Source organism: Hypanus sabinus, unplaced genomic scaffold (genome assembly GCF_030144855.1).
Source record: "Hypanus sabinus isolate sHypSab1 unplaced genomic scaffold, sHypSab1.hap1 scaffold_628, whole genome shotgun sequence".
NCBI classification, from domain to species: domain Eukaryota; kingdom Metazoa; phylum Chordata; class Chondrichthyes; order Myliobatiformes; family Dasyatidae; genus Hypanus; species Hypanus sabinus.
Window position 1 is genome coordinate 175,012 of NW_026781484.1, and position 13,881 is coordinate 188,892.

General features: G+C 45.4%; 1 protein-coding gene across 2 annotated transcripts in view; it reads right to left on the bottom strand.

The window, feature by feature from the left end:
- Window positions 1-13,275, bottom strand: part of LOC132389691 (NACHT, LRR and PYD domains-containing protein 3-like) — a 49,007-nt gene extending 35,732 nt beyond the window's left edge. The window contains exons 1-2 of one of the 2 annotated variants that reach the window (XM_059962247.1): window positions 13,119-13,275; window positions 8,171-8,344 (exon numbers count right to left, since the gene is read on the bottom strand). The gene's annotated coding sequence lies outside the window, so the exon portion shown is untranslated. The remainder of the gene's footprint in view (window positions 1-8,170; window positions 8,345-13,118) is intronic. The other variant, XM_059962248.1, reaches the window with a different exon arrangement.
- Window positions 13,276-13,881: the final 606 nt, after the last annotated feature.

Genomic DNA, 13,881 nt, shown 5'->3' on the forward strand with positions numbered 1-13,881 from the left:
ATGTTAGTTCTCAGTCCACTCTGACCCTGGTGTAATACATTCCACACAGTCAATGCTCACAGCCTCCTTTCCTCCCACTGTCACTCTGTTGCATTTGCTCCAGAGGCCACTGACAGGATGCTGAGAGGCAGTGACCAAAGAGCGATAAAATTGTGCAACTCCTGTTGCAGTTCTGGCCAGTTGTTACCGTGGAAACGGAGGAAGTAACTCGCCAAAAGATAATTGAGAGAGGAAATAACAAAATCCACATCATCCGCTATGAGTTACATTGTGACAAAGATTAACAAAGCAGCCATTTTGTAACAGAAACACTGAAATTTTAATGGCTCTATTTACCCCGCGTGTCGATTCAGTTAAACCTCTGGTAGTTTTAGCCAACAAAAAGCAATTCCTGGAAAACTCAATGAGGTACAAGGCGGAAGAAAATACTTCACAATGAAGACAACTGTTGGAAGAAACGTTGTTGATATAAGTATAGCACTGAGCTGATGAGATACCTGCTGGACTGAAGAAAGCAGAGAACTGTGACACAGCTGAGCAGATCAGAGAAACAAGTCTCCCCTTCATGGACTCTCTCTGTCCTGCCCGCAGCCTCAGTAAAGCAGGCAACATAATCAAAGATCCGCACAGACCTGGACATACTCACTTCTCACCGCCCATCAGGTTGAAGACGAAATAAAACAGAAACGTACCACCAGGCTCCAGGGAAGTTTCTATTCTGCGAACTGAATGTTCCCCAGTGTGATGAGATCGACTCCTGACCTCACAGTCTAAATCGATGTGTCCTTGCACCACACATCTACGTGCTCTGCCCTTTCTTTGTAACCTGAATGATTCGTTCTCCTCTGTTATTGATTTACCCTGTCTCACCTCAATGTACTGCTGTAATGTATTGATCTGCATGCATCATCCCGATTACAAGATTTTCACTGTACATCGGTACATGACAAAAATAAACAGGCTCCCAATTTAAATTGTGCAGAAATATTAGAAAACTGGCGTCTTTCCCTGAGTAATAGCAAGCTTAATTTTCTTAGAAATCCATTTAAATTAATAAAGGCTTAATTCTCCCATCAATAGGTCATATATCGGAAAACACTAGTTGCATTGCGCAAGGTCGTAGCATAGGAAAGAAAGCAGAATTTATCCGAGAGGATATGACAGATGTGGATCTCACTGTCGCCTGAACGGGCTAACAGTTAAACTACGCATAGACGTGGATCAGTGTGCGGAAAGTACAATTACTCTGTTTAACCTTCTCTGTCTGCAAGAACACGAAAGCGAATGGCCGCTTTCCGTGTCCTGGAATGGTGTGAGACAATAATCGGCCACGGGCATCGATCCAAGTGAAGTTTGGATCCGGACCGGACCAGATGATGGAGGTAAAATTCCCCAGGTACAAGTCATCGGACGGGTGTAAACCCGGCATCAGCTCCTCATCCCGCTCCTAAAACCCGGGCACCAAGGTCTGAGCGGCGGCTCAACTCAGGCGGCTCGGTGTGAAGGTCTCACAACCCAGACCGACTCCGTCGGATTCTGGCCACGAAGGGATGAGAGGCCGCCAGTTCAGGGAAGTGAACGGGACTCACTGTCCGACATCAGACGTACCGGCTCGGGACCGGCCTCAATACTCACCGATGTAAACTTGATGTAATTGCCCCGTAGGCAGTGATCGGTCTCTCGGCTCCCCGACGGCGATCCGTTTCAATACAGAGCGGAAAGAAAGCCACCGGCCAGCCCGGAATTGAGCATGTGCAATGTGATCTCGCGTCTTGACAGGGGCGGGCGGGACCTCGGAAACAATCCCGCAGATACTGCAGCTCCGCGATTAAGGGCTCACGTGACCGATGGGTTGGGTCTCCCCTGGCAATATCATGATCAGGTTCAATACCCCCAACATATCTCATGAAATTTATTGTCTTTGGTCTGTACCCAAATGCAATAAAGAGCAATATCGGTAATACCTGAATTGCAGCAGATACATATTATATATTTAAATTAGATAAATCGTGCAAAAACAAAATGTTAAAAACAAAACAAAATTCAGTGCCAGAACTGATGAAGGCCAGCATGGTTAAAACCTTCTCTTCCACCCTCGATACTTTCAGTGAATTGTACACATGCACTCCCAGATCGCTTTGTTTCACAGCACTTGATACCCCGCCATTGACTATACCAGTCCCACCGTGGTTTGACTGTCCATAATGACCCATCCCTCACTTGTCCACGTTAAAAAAACCTTTTGCCTTTCCACATCCCGTCTGCCAAGATTCCTTTAAAATTCACTGTAACCTGCTGTAATATCAAGCAGACTCCTGAATTTAATGTCAAACTCGATGACCAAGCCATGTACATTCATATTCAAATTAATGTCATGAATAATGAATTGTAGAGGTCTCAATACTGACATTCACATCCCACTCGTCCCGGCCACCATTCGCTAAATCCATCTTTAGTAATTACCCTCTGCTACTTGTCATCGAACCCTGTCAAAACAGTTATCTATTTCCAAAGCTCTAAAATACTTGATCTGATTGACGCCCCACTGTGTGGTGTAGTCGGTGATTTCCCCACAATCAATGTCTAATCGCTCCACTGCCGCTTCACTGCAGACTGGGACAATTCCAATCATACCTGTACAGTTGCCAAGGTGGACGGAAACCCATATACTGCACACTCCATATATTCGGAGACTCCATCTCAATATTATCACGCACATAAAGACGCCTGTGCGAAGCTTTGCTGCTTGTAGAATTACCTACCTGGACTGAAGCTAGTATACTGACCGTTCATTATTCCCAGGGACTCCATCCCAATATCCTAACCCACAACCCTGCGAAGCTTTGGTGCCGGCGACATGCCATTGTGTTCCTGCCATTTCCTATTCACAAACTAAGGAGCCCTCTGGCGTGGCAGGGGCTCAGGCTGGTTCACCGGTCTGCACGTTTTGAGAGGATGAGGACATACTTTTGCTTGTCTCCAGCAGCTAAACTGAGCACATTTGATCACTATATCATTGTTGTGTGGGATCTTACCCAGCACAATTTGATGCCATTTTTCCCACAGAGCAGCAGGAACAAAATGTTTTAACGTAATATTATGCAATAGAAAATGCTGCGAACTCAGTACATCAGGCTACATCGGTGAAAGGAGAAGTGGTGGAAGACCCAGTTTCACAATTGGGGCTATTCAAGTTGCAGCCGACCTGCTGAGAGTTTCCTGCATTTTCGTCTTCTTGTTTTAAGTTTCCCGCAACCGTAGTATTTCCTCTCTATTTAATACACAGATATATACCGAGTTCAGAAATATTTGGGACACCCCAAGCTGTTCAACAGATTTGTGTAAACACAATCGCCACCACCATCAATTTGCTAGTTCTCAGTTCATTCCCACCCTGGTGTAATACAGTCCACACAGTCAATGCTCACAACATCCTTTCCTCCCACTATCATTCTGTTGCACTTCCTCCTGAGGCCGCTATCTCTGTGCAAATTGTGCAAATCCTTTTGCAGTTCTGACCGTTTGTTACTGTGGAAACGAAGGAAGTAACTCGCCAAAAGATAACAGAAAAAGGAAATAACAAACTCAACACCATCCGCTATGAGTGACATTATGACAAAGATTAACACGGCAGCCATTTTGTAACAGAAAAACTGAAATTGTAATGGCTCGATTTACCCCGCCTCTTATTGATTCAGTTAAACCTCTGGTAGTTCTAGCCAACAAAAAGCAATTCCTGGAAAAGTCAATGAGGTAAAAGGCGGAAGACAATACTTTACAATGAAAGCAACGGTTAGAAGAAACGTTGTTGATATACGGTCACCATTGAGCTGATGAAATAAAACACAAAAATACAACTCTGCAGATGTTGTGGATCAAGGAATACATTCACAACGCTGGAAGCATCCGTGAGGAAAGAGTAGCCAAAGTTTCGGGCCGAGACACTTCATCAGGAATGAGATACATGCTGATGATATACCTGCTGGGCAGAAGACAGCAGAGAACTGTGACATAACTGTGCACATCAGAGAAACGAGTCTCCCCATCGTGGACTCTGTCTGTCCTGCCCACAGCCTCAGTAAAGCAGGCAACATAATCAAAAATCCCCACAGACCTGGACATTCTCACTTCTCACCCTCCCATTGGTCGAAGATAAAATAGAACAGAAACATAACATTAGGCTCCAGGACCGTGTCCATTTTGCTGTTATAAGCGAACTGAATGTTCCCAGTGTGACGAGATGGATTCCTGACCCCACAATATACCTCGATGTGACTTTGCACCACATATATACCTGCACCGCACTTTCTCTCTAACCACAATAATTTGTTACGCTGTTATTGATTTACCCGATTTCACCTCAATATACTGTATTGACCTGCCTGGATTTTACTGATTACAAGACTTCCACTGAACCTCGGTACATGACAAAAATAATAAACTCTTTCCCCATTTTAATTGTGCGGAATTATAAGACAGCTGGAGTCTTCCTTTGGAAATTCAGGAGGGAAACTTCATTTTCTGATAAATGCATTTAAATGAATCTGCGGCAGCACCAGAATGCAATACATAACAATATCGGACACAATGAAATGCAATAAGTATATAATTAAATAAGTAGTGCAAAAATACAACAGAAAACTAATAAACCGATAGCCCGTTTTAATCGTGTGGAAATGGTATTCGGCCTAGATTGCTATTTCTGAACTTCTAGAGGGAGGCTTAAAAGAAGTTTAAAAATTTTTGAGAAGCCCAGATGATTGGAAAAAGCTTAATTCTCTCAGAAATACGATCAAACATCGGGAAACATTGGCTACGCTTAGCAGGTCATAATAGTGGAGTGGAGTCAAGAAAAAAAAAGCCTTCAATGAGTGAACGTGACAGATCGGGATCTCACTGCCTTGTCTGAACGGACGGAAAATGAATCTACACATACACGGGGGGGGGGGGGGGGGGGGGGTGATCCGCAGATGCTGCAGATCTGTGGTAAAATGGGAGCGGGAAACGGGATCAGGTGACTTGTGGGGGTTCTCCTTACTGAACCGGTGACTCCGCTGATCGCCCATCACATACCGCCCGACCCACATGCTGCATTTTCCACAGTATTTCATATTGACAGCAGATACATTTCAACGCTTTGCTCTGTACACTTCCCCTTTCCGCTTTCCCTGGTCATAGAGTCAAGAGCTCATCCCCATGCCGGGCTCACATAGAATTTATACACAGAACGGAACTGTGCAGGTTTGATCTAAATCAGTCTATGTTTATAAACACTAATTTCTATTCACAATCCTCTGGCCTTAATGTACAGGAACACTGAAACATCAAGTCAGAAACACCAGCAGGGGCCATTCAGCCCGTCTAACCATCAACAAATGGAGGCTTTTCTTCCATCTCAGCCATATGTTTCTGCCCGATCTTCATTTCCTCGATCCCTTCGGCTCCACACATCTGCCGGCCACTGTTTTATGTAAAGAAGGTCATTGAGTCTTCACCGCCCTCTGTGCTGGGGACTTGCAAACATTTACCACCCTCCAAGTGGAGACATTTCCTCATCTCAGTCTCGAACAGTCGTCACCTGTCTCAGAGACTCGGATCCTCAGTTCACTCGTTAAAGATGTTTGGTATTTCAGTGTGTTCACTTGTCAGTCCTCAATTCCCCAAATGGAAGAGTTTTCGAATTTGATCGCTCTTCATTTAAGAATTCCAACAGCCTCGGAATTAGTCTGCTGAATTTTTATCGCACTCTCTGTAGCAAATACTCCCTAACCTCTTTGTCAATACTCTATGAAAATAATTTCCTCAAAATGCAGCAGGCAGGCATCAGGTCAGATAGCATTCATAGAAATGTGCAAACAGTGGACATTCCGGGCCAAGACCCTCGTTTTGGACTGAAGATAAGTAAGAGGGGTTCCACAAAGAAGTAGTGGGCAGGTGAAAAGCAGTAAAAGGTCAGACTGGCGAATAGGGTAAGTGTGGAAATTGGAAATGTTGATCACCAAATTGAGAAATCGATATTCATACCATGAGGTGAGGGAACCCAGCCGGAAGTTAACGAGCTGACCGTCCACCGCGAGGGTGGCCTCATCTTGGCACCATCATTTGCAGCTCTGTTCTGACCCCACCACTCAGTTCCTAACCACTGTCGCCACTTCTACCCCACTGCCTCCCCCACACCATGATCAACCTCTCCCTCCCCAGCCCACCCTTATACCCACCCCTCACCTCTTTTCTCTGACTATTTTCCGTCCACTCTCAGTCCAGAGGGAGGGTCTCGGCCCGAAATGTTGACAGTCCATTTCCCTCCACAGATGCTGCACGACCCACTGAGTTCTTCTGGCAGTTTGTTCTTTGGTCTGTATAACCCGTGTTTTTATGAGGAGCAGGATATTCCACCATATTCCAGGTAAAATCTCATCAAATCCCAAATAATTTTCACTTTGCCGATACCCACCACTCCAGGGATCAGTCTGGCGAATCTTCATCGTACTCTCTATAACAAATACTCTCTAACCACTTTGTTAATCCTCTATGGAATTAAATTCCATCTTCTGCAGCCTCGTGTTGCCCCGATCACTCACCTCCCACCCCTGTCACTATTTCCACCTTCCACCTCCCCCTCACCTGGATCCACCTCTTACTCCCCGGCTCTTGCCCCATCCCCACCCCTCACCTCTTTTCTCTGACTATTTCCCGTCCACTCTCATTCCAGAGGGAGGGTCTCGGCCCGGAATGTTGACGGTCTATTTCCCTCCACAGATGCTGCCTGACCCACTGAGTTCCTTCGGCAGTTTTTTCTTTGGTCTGGATAACCAGTGTTAGTATGGGGAGCGGGATTTTACACCTTAATACAGGTACAATCTAAACAAAGCACAAAGAAGTGAAGTCATGTCACTCCCTTACACAATAACATTTACAATAAGCACAATGTACCTTCGACCTAACCCCTACCCACTGCCGGGAATGTGGAATAATCCTTGTTCCAAGCCTGCACCGGTATCGCTTTCCTACTCCTCTGACACAACACTGCCGAATGCATTGGTGCTTCTTCCTGCGCCTGCTGTCAAGTTTACTTAGTCCATTTACTGACTCGTCGAACCCTTTTCTCGAACTATCTTTCTTCATCTCAGGAGGTCGTATATCCACTGACATCTTGTATAAACCCATTGATTCTCTCAGCTACCTGCACTATACCTATTCCATCCCTTCTCTCAGTTCCTCTGTCCCCGCCGCATCTGCTCTCAGGATGAGGCTTTTCATTCCAGAACTAATGAGATGCCATCCTTCTTCCTTTCTTCCCCAGCAATGCTGCCCTAAACCGCATTTCCTCCGCCCATCTTCCGTCTGCCCTCAACCCATCCACCCGCGGCCCCACAAGGGAGAGGTTTCCTCTGGTCCTCATCCACCACACCACCAGGTTCTGCGTCCAGCACCCAATTCTCCGTAACTTTCGCCATCTCAAACGGGATAGTAGCAACAAACATATCTTTCCCTTACCCCCCAACCCCACACTTCCGCACCCTACGCGACTCCCTCGTCCATTCTTCCTTTCCCGCTGATCGCCCTCCTTGAGGTTTTCCTTGCGAGCGTCACATGTGCCAGACCTGCCCCCAGGAAGCACAAGTTCCTCTTTATATTAAAAACTGTCTAATCTTGCTGTTAACATTGAGTGTGTTACAGGGCCCCAGAGTCTGCAAACAGGTGGTTGTTAGGAAGTAGAAGCTGACGGTGAGAAGCTGTTTCTTGGACTTGAGTTACGCGCTTAGTGATGTTCCAGGGCTGACACCTATTCCTACCTGTCGTGTAAATCGATAATTTGGTTCAGAAGGTACAGGATATGGTTAGTGAGTCGGCACAAATTAAGTTCAAGCAATTACATTTCTGAAAGACAGTAAGTATAAACAAACCGCAGACATTCCCTCTCCCCACTCAGAACTGACCAAAAACTGCTTCAAAACACGCAAAAGCTTGAAATGAGCAAACACTGAGGGAATGTGAGTGGCTTTAAAGAGCCGGGCTGCGAACAACACATTACCAGACTTGGAGTGATTGCAGCTGGGTTTGACAGAGGAATAACTGGCACTTTCAGTCTCATTCCAATTGTTTCCTACCTTCCATTGTACAGATATGTAATGTCTAAATGACCAGTGTTTGACTAAAGGAGACTCACCAGACTTTCTGCTGAACGAATCAATGGAAACTCTGAGTCAGGAGGGTTCTGTCCAGTTGATGCTCTCAGTCTTCGGGCTGGTTCATTTGTTGCTGTTCCCTCGTTTTCAGTCGCGGTTTCCTTCCAGTTGGGGTTTTTCTTCCAATAAATCTCTCACCGCAGGTCTAACTTTAACTAGGGAGATAATAAAGCACATTAACAATACAAATGAGAAAAAAAACTATTTCCTTTTATCGAAGTTTAAATGTTGAAGACAAATATAACGATCTCAAAGAACAAATCTGAAATTTCCCCTCGCACTTCCCACTGTCTGATACGGGATACGAAGGAGTCATCGTTCAGTTATGGTCCGACACAAGACGTAGGAGGAGAATTAGATGATTCTGTCCATCAAGTCTGCTCCACCATTCAAACATGATTTTTATTCTTACACCATATTCCTGCCTTCACCCTGCTATTGAGCAATCGCGAACATATTAAAATCTGCCATAAATATACTCAAAGGGCAGTCTACACCACCCTCTGCGGCAACAGTTTCCACACAGCAGCCATCCTTTAACTGAAGAGATTTTTCTCAAGCAAGGCTGCAGGCCCGGATGGTGTCAGCCCCAGGGTGCTCAAAGCCTGTGCCTCCCCCCAGCTATGTGGGGTACTTCACCATGTCTTCAACCTGAGCCTGAGTCTCCAGAGGGTTCCTGGGCTGTGGAAGACGTCCTGCCTCATCCCTGTACCGAAGACGCCGCGCTTCAGTGGCTCCAATGACTACAGACGGGGTGGCATTGACCTCCCACATCATGAAGACGCTGGACAGTCTTGTTCTGCAGCAGCTCCGGCCTATGGTTATGCCACACTTAGACCCCCTCTAGTTCGCCTACCAGTCCCGACGAGGAGTTGAAAATGACTTCTTCTACCTGCAGAACCTTGTCTACGCCCACCTGGACAAGCCGGCGAGCACTGTGAGGGTCATGTTTTTTTACTTCTCCAGTGCGTTCAACACCGTCCGCCCTGCTCTGCTGGGTGAGAAGCTGACAGTGATGCAGGCGGATGCTTCCCTGGTGTCATGGATTATTGATAACCTGACTGGCAGACCGCAGTACGTGCGCTTGCAACACTGTGTGTCAGAGAGAGTGGTTAGCAGCACTGGGACTCCACAGGGGACTGTCTCCCTTTCTCTTCACCATCTACAGCTCAGACTTCAACTGCTGCACAGAGTCTTGCCATCTTCAGAAGTTTTCTGATGATTCTGCCATAGTTGGATGCATCAGCAAGGGAGGTGAGGCTGAGCTCAAGGCTACAGTGGGAAACTTTCTCACCTGGTGCGTACAGAATCATCTGCAGCTTACTGTGGAAAAAAAACTAAACAGCAGGTGGTGGACCTCTGGAGCGTCAAGGCACCAGTGAACCCTTTCCATGCAAAGGGTCAGTGTGGACATGGTGGAGGATTACAAGTACCTGGGGATACGAATTGATAATAAACTGGACTGGTCAAAGAACACTGAGACTGTCTACAAGAAAGGTCAGAGCCGTCTCATTTTCCTGAGGAGACTGAGGCCCTTTAACATCTGCTGGACGATGCTGAGGTTGTTCTACGAGGCTGTGGTGGCCAGTGTTATCATGTTTGCTGTTGTGTGCTGGGGCCGCGGGCTGAGGGTAGCAGACAGCAACAGAATCAACAAACTCATTCGTAAGGCCAGTGATGTTGTGGGGGGTGGAACCGGACTCTCTGACAGTGGTGTCTGAAAAGAGGATGCTGTCCAAGTTGCATGCCATCTTGGACAATGACTTCCAAACACTCCAGAATGTACTGGTTCGGCACAGGAGTACATTCAGCCAGAGACTCATCCCACCGAGATGTAACACTGAGCGACATAGGAAGTCAATTCTGCCTGTGGCCATCATACTTTACAACTCCTCCCTTGGAGTGTCAGACACTCTAAGCCAACAGGCTGGTCCTGGACTTATTTCCACTGGCATAATTTATTTATCATTACTTAATTATTCCCGGTTTTATTTTGCTATATTTCTACTCTATTCTTGGTTGGTGCAACTGGAACGAAACTTACTTTCCCTTGGGATCAGTAAAGTCTGTCTGTCTGTCTGTCTGCCTTTCTGTCAACACAATTTTAAAGGTAGGCTTCTTTATTCTGAGTGTGCTGTCAGATCACAGACTCTCTGTCTAATGGAAACATCCTCTCCATGTCCACTGTATCCAGGCTTTTCAGCATTCGGTAGGTTTATTAACCATACATCCCTCCACCACCCCCACCGTCCCTCTGAACTCCATCCAGCACAGGTCCAGAACCATCAAATGCTCCTCATTCATAAAGCCGATCATTCCTGAGATTATTCATGTGAACCTTGTTATTAACAACTACACTGAACAGATTCCCAGGAACAACAGGCAAATGGATACCAGAAAAATTTAGTGCCATTTCCATTCCCAGGTTAAATCAGGTTAATTTCAGGAAATATAAACCAGTCCAGGGTGAATGTAGTAAAGGGAAACTGGAATTACCAGGAACACTCAGCAGGTAAGGAACAGCTGTGGGGAAAGGAACAAATTTGACGATTCAGGTTTACACCTTTCGTCACAATTACTTCAAACATTTTCAGTTTTTACTGCAGCTCTCCAGCATCTTTAGTTTCTGTTAGATTTCCACTGCCTGGCGGACGTGTGACAGTGAGGGGGAATTTACAAACACGGTTTGAACAATTATTTTACAGACCAGAAATACTCGCTCAACACATTATAAACCTGGGCAAGTTGACCCCCGGGTCCATTTTACTTGATCTGAAACTAGGATATCCCATGACCCAACCTCACAGTGTCACACAGATGATCACTTACCGACGCCAGAAGCCTCGCACATCGTCCCCACATCTCACAGCAAGTGGTGTATTCAGGGATATACCCACAACCAATGTCCAGATGCCCGAGACTTCTGAATCATTTGGAAGGAGGAACATTGTGTCCCATCTGTATAAGTACTAAGAATTACAGCCCAAACCTCAACTCTAGGACTCCTTGTTACCGGTATTTCGGCCAATCAGAGTTCAGAAACTAACACTCCATCAACCTATGGCAGAACGGGAACCTGACGATCATCTGACTGGACCAATGATCGGGCTGGAAAGCCTGGGCGTGAGTCACCAGATACAAGCGATACGTTTCACATTGTCTCCTGCAGCTAAACTGAACACAATTTATCGTTATCTTATTGTTAAGTGAGGAGTTGTCCGGCACAATTGGCCATCATATTTTCTGTAGGCTAACAGGATTGAAATGATTTTGATACAAAATTGAAATAATAGTGCTGGAAACTTGTTTCATCAGATAGGATGTGTGGAAAGAAAAACTGTGGAAGAGCCAGTATCTGAATTGGGACTGTCCAAGTTACTGCCCGAACTGCTGAACGGTCTCAGCATTTTCTCTTTTTACTTTAAATGATGCACAACTATTGACTGATTACAAGATGTTTGTGACGGCCTGAACAAAGTTGCACAAATGTAATGCCCACATTCATTAGTTTTGTCTTCGTTCCAACACAGAGCTAATACAGTCGTTACAATCACTGCTCACAAAATCCTCCCCACCCCACTATCAGTCTGTCACATCTGCTCCCGAGGCCGCTGTCTCTCACTGAGGGACCGTGACCAGAGAGCGATAAAAATGAGTACCACTCCCTGCAAGTCACATGGGCGGTTACCCTGGCAACAGAGAAAATGGCTCTCCAAAAGTGACAAAAAAATAAAGAAATAACAGACTCACTTTAAATGTTGTCAAGATTAACGCTTCGCCATTTTGTAACGTTGAAAATAAAATTGTAATTATTGATGCGATACAGATTGTCATTGAGGTGGTGGGCTACAGAACGGACAGGGGCTGAACAAGATGGTTGATATATATCACTGAGGTGGTGGAATACAGAATGGACAGTAGATGAATAAGATGGTTGTTATATATCATTGAGTTGGTGGGATACAGACTGGACAGAGATTGAACAAGATGGTTGTTATATATCATTGAGTTGGTGGGAAACAGACTGGACAGAGATTGAACAAGTTGATTGATATATATCATTGAGGTGGTGGGTTACAGCCCGGAGAGAGGTTAAACAAGATGCGCGGGGAATGAGCAGATGGAACTGGATGGAAAAGGGGACCATCATTAGTTTTCTCTTCATTCCAACACAGGAATAATTCAGTACACGCAGTCAATGCTCACAACTTCCTCCCCACCCCTTTATCAGTCTGTTACATCTGCTCCTGACGCCACTAACTCTCACTGAGCAACGGTGACGAGAGCGCGATAAAAATGTTTACCACTCCGTACCGGTCAAGTGGGCTGTTATCCTGGCAATGCAGAAAGCGGCTCTCCAAAAATGACCGAAAATGTAAACAGGGTCAATTTCAAACGCTGTGAGTCTCGTTATGACAAGATTAACATCATTCAATATTGCATGTACTTGTTCAAAATAATTCTGTGAACCTTGGCTTTCATTAACTGGTGTGACCTTCCCTCCCCCCCAACTCCGCCGCGCCCCCAATCCCCCGTACTGCAATAAATTCAACCAAATGCTTCCGTTAACTGTTGATCTTCCTGCACATCGGCTTGGAAGAATTTTATGCCATTCCGCCTTACAAAACCGCTTCAACTCTGCGGTGTTGGTAGGATTCCTCGACGGAACTGCTGCTTCAGGCCATTCCGCAACTTCCTAAGGGCTTAACGTTATAACTATGACTAGGCCATTCTAATTTTCTTTTAAAATTATTCTCTTATTGATTTACTCTTGTCTTTTGGATCATTGTCTTGTTGCATTACCCAACTGCAATTAAAGTCCAGTTGACAGAGTGCTACACTGACATTCTCCCGTAAAGTGATATAAAATTAACACACAGCAGTTTTATAACGTTGAAACTAAAATTGCAATGTTTGCCTTTATCTTACCTCAGGCTCCATTCAATACATCCTCTGATATTTCTAGTTAATAAACACCGATAGTGAGGCAAAATAATTCACAATGAGGCGACAGTAGTAGTTTCAATGATTACAGTCCAAACAGCAACTCTCCCAGGACTCCTTGCTACCTGTAATATGATGCAGTGTTTCGGCCAATCAGGGCTCAAAAACTAACACTGCGTCAACTTATGGCAGAATGGGAACCTGATGGTCATCTGACTGGACCAATGATCGGGCTGGAAAACCTGGGCGTGAGTCACCAGATACCGGGGATACGTTTCACATTGTCCCCTGCAAACAAACCGAATTCAATTTATTATGGTCTTTTTGTTAAATCAGGTCTTGCCCAGCACAATTGGTCATCATATTTCCTGTAGGCTAACAGGAATAAAATGTTTTTAATATAAAATTGAAATAATAGTGCTGGAAACTCGCTTCATCAGATAAGATTTGTGGAAAGAGAAACTGTGGAAGATCCGGAATCAGGACTGGGACTGTTCAAGTTACTGCCCGATCTGCTGAACGTTTCCAGCTTTTTCTCCTTTAACTTTAAATGATCCACAATTATTGACTGGTTACGGGATGTCTGTGACGGCCTGAACAAAGTTGCAGAAATGTAATGCCCACATTCATTAGTTTCGTCTTCATTCCAACACAGAGCTAATACAGTCGTTACATTCACTGCTCACAAAATTCTCCCCACCCCACTATCAGTCTGTCACATCTGCTCCCGAGGCCGCTGTCTCTCACT